At 42.1% G+C, this 6,793-nt stretch overlaps 2 long non-coding RNA genes across 2 annotated transcripts in view; one reads left to right on the plus strand and one right to left on the minus strand.

Moving 5' to 3' along the window:
• Positions 1-842: 842 nt before the first annotated feature.
• On the minus strand, positions 843-6,623 carry LOC125483846. Its single transcript, XR_007262742.1, has 3 exons — positions 6,143-6,623; positions 3,950-4,056; positions 843-1,543 (listed from the first exon to the last, which is right to left on the minus strand). It is a non-coding gene; the product is annotated as an uncharacterized LOC125483846 (long non-coding RNA).
• Positions 6,624-6,657: 34 nt separating this feature from the next.
• LOC125483842 overlaps positions 6,658-6,793 on the plus strand; it is a 17,524-nt gene continuing 17,388 nt past the window's right edge. The window contains exon 1 of the long non-coding RNA XR_007262737.1: positions 6,658-6,747. This is a non-coding gene — a long non-coding RNA (uncharacterized LOC125483842). The remainder of the gene's footprint in view (positions 6,748-6,793) is intronic.

The following is a 6,793-nucleotide window of genomic DNA, read 5'->3' on the forward strand; positions in this document are numbered from 1 at the left end:
CAGTACCAATAGCACTGCAGCAAAGCCTACTACCTCTGCAGTTCATGAATCTGGCTCGTACAAACAAAATGGATCAGCTGTTCCTGTGGGTAGATCCTGTTCCAATGCCCACATTGGATTCATCAAGATCCAGGTTGTTCTGGGCAGAAACACCATGCACAGTTTGACAGTCCACAACTCTCAACAATGCACTAGGTTTGAATAGGGAGGACTAATCACCTGTTACAGCCAGAGTCTGAATGAAGGCAGAGCGAATGTTTGGAGAAAAATCCAAATAAGCAAAAAAAAGAGCAGAAGGACTAGGTCAAACATTTTCATGTGTAAGTAGTAGAGAGAAACACTGTATTATATGCCACACAGGAGTAAATAAGCTTGGATGAGTAATACAGAGTAGGACTGAATGAAATACATCCAAATAAAGGACATTATTATTGTAGCTCAGGTAGTTTAACGGTATATCCATAACAGTGAACAGTCAGCAGTCACTTAGGCTTCAGAGATCATCTGTATAATTTAAGATAGTCACAGAAGTGTTACTCCAAAAGGGAAGGCATGTACTGAGAGCAAGTAGTGGGGACAGGTAAGCTCTGAAGATTATACAGAAGTGTAATTCCTTTTGAAATGAGAGAACAGTATCTTGTTAATCTCAATCATTTACTGCAAAAAGTGTTTATTTTATACCAAGAGTTAGTAAGAACTGCCGCTGCTGGAGTCGGAGATAACACAGTGTGGAGCTGGAGGAGCACAGCAGGCCAGGCAGCATCAGAGGAGCAGGAAAGTTGACGTTTCAGGTCAGGACCTTTCTTCAGAAATGTTCTGAAGGGTCCCAACCCGAAACGTCAACTTTCCTACTCCTCTGATGCTGCCTGGCTTGCTGTGCTCATCCAGCTCCACACTGTGTTACCTCTTATTTTATATCAATACTGAAGGTGACACAAAAATGTATTAATATGCTGGTTTCAGCTGAAAATGGCTGAGTGTCTCCAAGCAAGACTTACAGACCTCTTCCACAGAAATATCGTACGAGCTTGAATAAAGTCATATTCTTATGATCTACTCAGGTCTGAAGACTCTATTTGTAAAAACCCCATATTGCGAACGAATAATATTTTCTGACGCCCATTGACTCTAGCTTTATGATTCATTGATAAACTAGTCTGTCAGATGGAGCCTTAATGTAGAGGATAGTCACTCTCAGCTCTGGAATTTAGCTGTTAGGTCCACGTTTGCACCAAGAATGTAAAGAGATCCGGAGTTGAGTGAATCTTGCTTAACTGAAACTGAGATTCATGAGCATGATATTGCAAAGCAAGTGCTGCTTAGCACAATTGTTGTTTCCTTATTGTGATTGCATTTACATATTGACAGTCCAGACGATTGACTGAAACCTTGTCCATACACAGACCACCTGTACAGTTTCTCTTCACTGTGAACGATGCTTTTTCCTTCCATGTTCCAAGGCTGGTGATACTCAGGTCCTGAGAATCGAGCATTGCTGGCAGCTCTTGATCTCACATTTGATTTGAACTTACTGTCTAATTGCCTGTAAGATAAATAGAAAACAGGAAGAAGTAAAATGAAATCCACTCGATTGCCATGAAAACCTACCTGGATCATTAGCTGACAATGCAGAAGTTGAGAAATAAAACACAAACCAGGCTGTGGGAACAGGCTGCAGTCGGTGGTTATTTCTGCAGAGCCAGCAGAGTGGGACGTTCGAGTGATGCCACAACAATGATGTCTATGTAACAAGAGAAAGTGTACAACTGGCTGACCATAATCTGTGCCAGTAACTGGATATGGAAATGACCTAGGCTTGCTGAAAAGCATTATCGTAAGCAAGTGGGAATTCATGTACCACCTTTAGGTATGAGCAATACCCCGAGCATACTGTTGAGACTGCATCTGGAGGACTGTGTACAGTACTGGTTGGCATACTTATGGACATGTGTCAATACATTGGAAGCAGTTCAGGGAAGGTTAAGGACGAATGCCTGGAGTGAGAGGATTGCCTTATGAGGAAAGGCTAGACCGGCCTGTATCCTCTGGAGTTTAGAAGAGAAAGAGGAGACTAAATTAAACCATAAAAGATCCTGAGGGAACCTGACCAGCCGGATGCTGAAAGAAATGTTTCCTCTTGAGGGAGAATCTAGAAGTAGGGGTCATAGTTTAAAAATAAGGGAGAGCCCATTGAAAAGAGTAACAAGGAAATATTTCTTCTCACTCAGAGGATTAATAGTATTTGGAATTCACTTCCTCAAAAGGCAGTAGATGCAGAATCTTTAAATATTTTTAAGGCGGAAGCAGATAGATTATTCGTGACCAAGATGATGAATGATTGTTGGGGATACGCAGGCACATAGAGGTGAGGTTGAACCCAGTTCAGCCACAATCCTATTGAGTGGGAGAGCAGGCTCAAAGGGCCGGTTCGCCTACTCTTGTTCCTCAGACATATATTTGAATAAACCAGTGAGCAAAGAAACTCAAGTCTTATCTAATTCCTGCAGGGGAGGAAGTTGTTTGAGTTCCCACTTCACCCACCCAGTGGAAATAGCTCCTCTCCATTCCCCTGACCAACTTCATTAACATCTTAAATTTTAATCAAATCATGCCTCAATCTTCTAAATTGTAGGAAATACAACATTCCTGGTGAGATGATGCATTTTGGTAAAAGGGCAGAGAACATTTGAAATTGGAGCTGAAGTAGTCCATTTGGCTCCTCCAGCCTCAAAAAGGTCACAGCTGATCTACATAGGCTTCAATTTGAAAATGTCTTTTTTCAAAATTTGATCATGAAATGCCGGCATCACTGGCTGGTTCCAGTGACCTTTATGAAGATGGTGACCTGCCTTCTTGAACCACTGCAGTCCACAGGGTGTAAGTTGACTCGCAATGTTGTCAGCGAGGGATTTCAGGATTTCGATCCAACAATAGTGAAGGAACAGTGATATATTTCCAAGTCAGGACAGCGAGTGGCTTAGAGGGAATTCATGCCCAACAAAGAGTCTCAAAGATCTACAGCACAGATTACTATCCTCCAAGTACTTTATTAATACACCTTTTAGAGTGGACTTTAGCATTTTTCCCATAACCAGCATCATGCAAATTCCCTATTTTCTCTCTGCTTCCTTCTTAAATATTGGGGTTATGTTAGCTATGCTCAAATCTACAGGAACTCTTTCAGAGTCTGTACAGTTTTGGAAGATAATCACTAGTGGACCTGCTATTTCTTAGACCACTTCCTGAGGTACTCTGGGATGAAGGTTATCAATTTCTGGGGATTCATCTGCATTAATCCCATTATTTTACCCAATATTATTTTCCTACCAATACTAATTTCTTTCAATTCTACCTTCCCATTAGACACTGTGATTTCCCCTTATTTTGGGGATGTTATTTGTGTTCTCCTTTTTGAAGATATGAAGATGTATTTTAAATAAAAACTGAAAGAACTGCACTAACAGTCCCCATTAACAACTATTCACCCTACCAGCCTGATTGTTAGCAACTCCTTCGTCTATCCAACTGTCTTTCTCTCTCTTTGGGTTCTATCCTATCGTTTACTCCCTACCCTACCCACCTCCCTATTTTCTCCACATAAACTGACGTTTTCCCAGCCACTATCAGTTCTGAGAAAGCGTCACTTGACCCGAAACGTTAACTCTGTTTTTCCCTTCACAGATGCTGCCAGACTTGCTGAGCCTTTCTAGCAACTTTGTTTCTGTTGTTGTTGTTGAAGAAGATGTATTTTGTTGGTCTACCATCACTTTGTACTCCATTTTTTAATTCCTCTGTTTCCAATTGTAGGAGAACCTGTGTTCATCTTTATTAACGTTTTACTATCAATCTTGAATTAAGAGTTTAATGATGATCATGAAAGCATTGATTGTCAGAAAAATCCCAGCTGGTTCACTAATGTCCTTTGCGGGAAAGAAACTGTCATCCTTACCTGGTCTGGCCTACATGTGACTCCAACCCAACAACAATGCAGTTGACTCTTGACAGCCCCCTTAGCAATCATAGATGGGCAGTATATTCTGGCTTAGACAGCAATGTCTGTAACAAAAGAAAACCATTGATTTGTATGGTCTTTGCAAGCATACTCTCATACTCTATTTTCTGCCATTTAATCAATCCCTTTGTTAAATTCTAAACTGTTACCAATGTGGTGATTTATTTGACAAATTTAATACTAGCCATCATTTCCCTTTTTTGACATGGTTTCACCATGTTTCCTGTATTGTTCTTATGCCAGACTGGGATGAACAACTTTTGTACATAGATCATGGCAAACATTTAAAGAGTGCATGGACAATCTCTCAAAACCCATTTCAATAATGATCCATGATTTATCACAGTTAGCTCACACCTCACATCACTCTAATTTTCTTTATTTAATGACAGGACTATAGTCTCAGAAAGAATGACATCACTCTCCACCTTAATGAGGTGGATGAAGTGCCGATGCTCAACTTTATTATCAATTATTCATAGACCATAAAATTCCATACAGTGTGGAAGCAGGCCCTTTCGCCCAACAAGTCCAAACCGACTCTCAGAACATCCCATCCAGACCCATCTCCCTCATCTACACCTCGCTGAACAATATGGGCAATTTAGCATGGCCAATCTACTTAGCCTTTGGATTGTGGGAGGAAACCGGAGTGCCCGGAGGAAACCCATGCAGACATGTGGAGAATGTGCAAACTCCGCACAGACAGTCGTCTAAGGGTGGAATTGAACCTAGGTTCCTGGCGCTGTGAAGCAACAGTGCTAACTACTAAGCCACCATCATGAAATTCCTTTCTCATTACTCAATACCCGGTTGCTTCCTCGTTGTATTAATTCATAAAACTGTTCCATATACGTGCTAAGAATGCCTCCTGTATCGTATTGCTACTAATTTGATTTGGTCAATTTATATATAGATTAAAGTCACCCATATTTACGGCCCTAACTTTATTACTTGCATCTCTACGTTCCATTCTAATACCTTTCCCAATTGTGCTCCTGTATTTTTGAGTCTATGTACAACCTTACTCTCATTTACCAACCATTAATGTTTCTAAGCTCAACTAACACTCTACAAAACCAAAGCAAAAACAGCAGATGCTGTAAATCAGAAACAAAAACAGAAATTGCTGTATAAGCTCAGCAGGTCTGCTGGCAGCATCTGTGGAGAGAAATAGGAGTTTACATTTCCATTCTGAGGAAGGGTCTCTCAATCTGAAACTTTAACTCTGATTTCTCTCCACAGATGCTGTCAGACCGGCTGAGCTTATCCAGCAATTTCTGTTTTTTTGTTTCATATATGTTCTACTTCACCACAGCCTATATCCTTGCTTACAATCACATTACTTGCCTGTCTTAATCAGCAGTTCTAACCCACCTCCTTCACCTGTTTGCCTGCCCAGCCTATCCTGCTTGGACAACTCATTGATTCCAGGTATTAATCTCAAATCTTCCTCTGAAACACCTCCAATAAATTTGCAGAAGATGGCCAAAACCTGAACACTTTATTCAAGAGAGATAGCAAGTACTGCAGATGCTGGAGTCAGAGATAACAAAATGTGGAGCTGGAGGAACACAGCATGCCAGGCAGCAGAGGAGCAGAAAAGTTGATGTTTCGGGTTGGGACCCTTCTTCAGACCCGAATCATCAACTTTCCTGCTCCTCTGATGCTACCTGGCCTGCTGTGTTCCTCCAGCTCTACACCACTTTATTCAAGACGTGGTCTCACCTATTCTCTTTACAAATTAAGCAAATATCTTTACATTTATGTTCAATTCCTGTAATAATAAAGGATACAGCTTATTAGCTTTCTTGATTACAAAGAGATTTTGATCAATCGGATCAATGAGCTCAGGACTGGCAGATTGATGAAATAGGCTAAATTATTCGTTTCTGTGTTATAATGAATTTAAAACTGATTCCTGCAACCGTTGCTCATAATAAGAACACTTCAGTCTCTGAATCATTGGAGTAAACCTGCGCAGAACCCGAGGAAGGTCCAGACTCTCCTTCCTAAATTGTGGTGCCCACACACATCCTCCGGGGGTGCACTGCACACGATTTTGAATTTCTCGGAACCTATCCAGTGAAACTGATCTCAGAAATCTTTTCCCACAGACAAACATTTTACCTTGCACGGTGAAAGACCGACGACAGTGAGATGCTGCTGAAAAGAGTGACTCTGTTAGACCTTGCTGTGATATCTGGTTGGAATTGATGATTTGGGAATCCTTCCCATTGAATGCGCTGTAAAAAGAACGGACAGACAACAGACCTCCCTTCAATCCAGAAAACAACATTGTGGCTCCATCACGCCGACGGCGCATGCTCTGGTCACGTTGTTAGACCCGCCTTCCCGTGTACTGATTGGTTGGAGCACTAACCCCGCCCGTCACACGTTCCGAAGGAGGTTCGAATTCCAGTCCCGTCACTGTGTCTCCCCGATTGGTTGGAAGGATAACACCGCCCCTCCTTCCGTTCGAGGATGTTCTGGCAGCCCGCCCCTCGTCCTCAAACGATTGGAGGACAAGCAGTTCCGCTGCCATCCTCCAGTCCCGCCCCTTCCTTGCTATTGGTCGTGTGACGTCATCAAACCGGCGTGTAGCTATAGAGCATGCGCACAGCTAAATTGTGGATTGTATCAGAGATGGTCGGAACTGCAGAATCTGAGATAACAAGGTGTAGAGCTGGGTGAACACAGCAGGCCAAGCAGCAAAACTGACGTTTCGGGCCTAGGTTCTTCTTCAGAAATAATTGCGTGCCGGCAGCGACGGAAGGAATG

This window comes from Rhincodon typus, chromosome 8 (genome assembly GCF_021869965.1).
Source record: "Rhincodon typus isolate 14 chromosome 8, sRhiTyp1.1, whole genome shotgun sequence".
Classification (NCBI taxonomy): Eukaryota; Metazoa; Chordata; class Chondrichthyes; order Orectolobiformes; family Rhincodontidae; genus Rhincodon; species Rhincodon typus.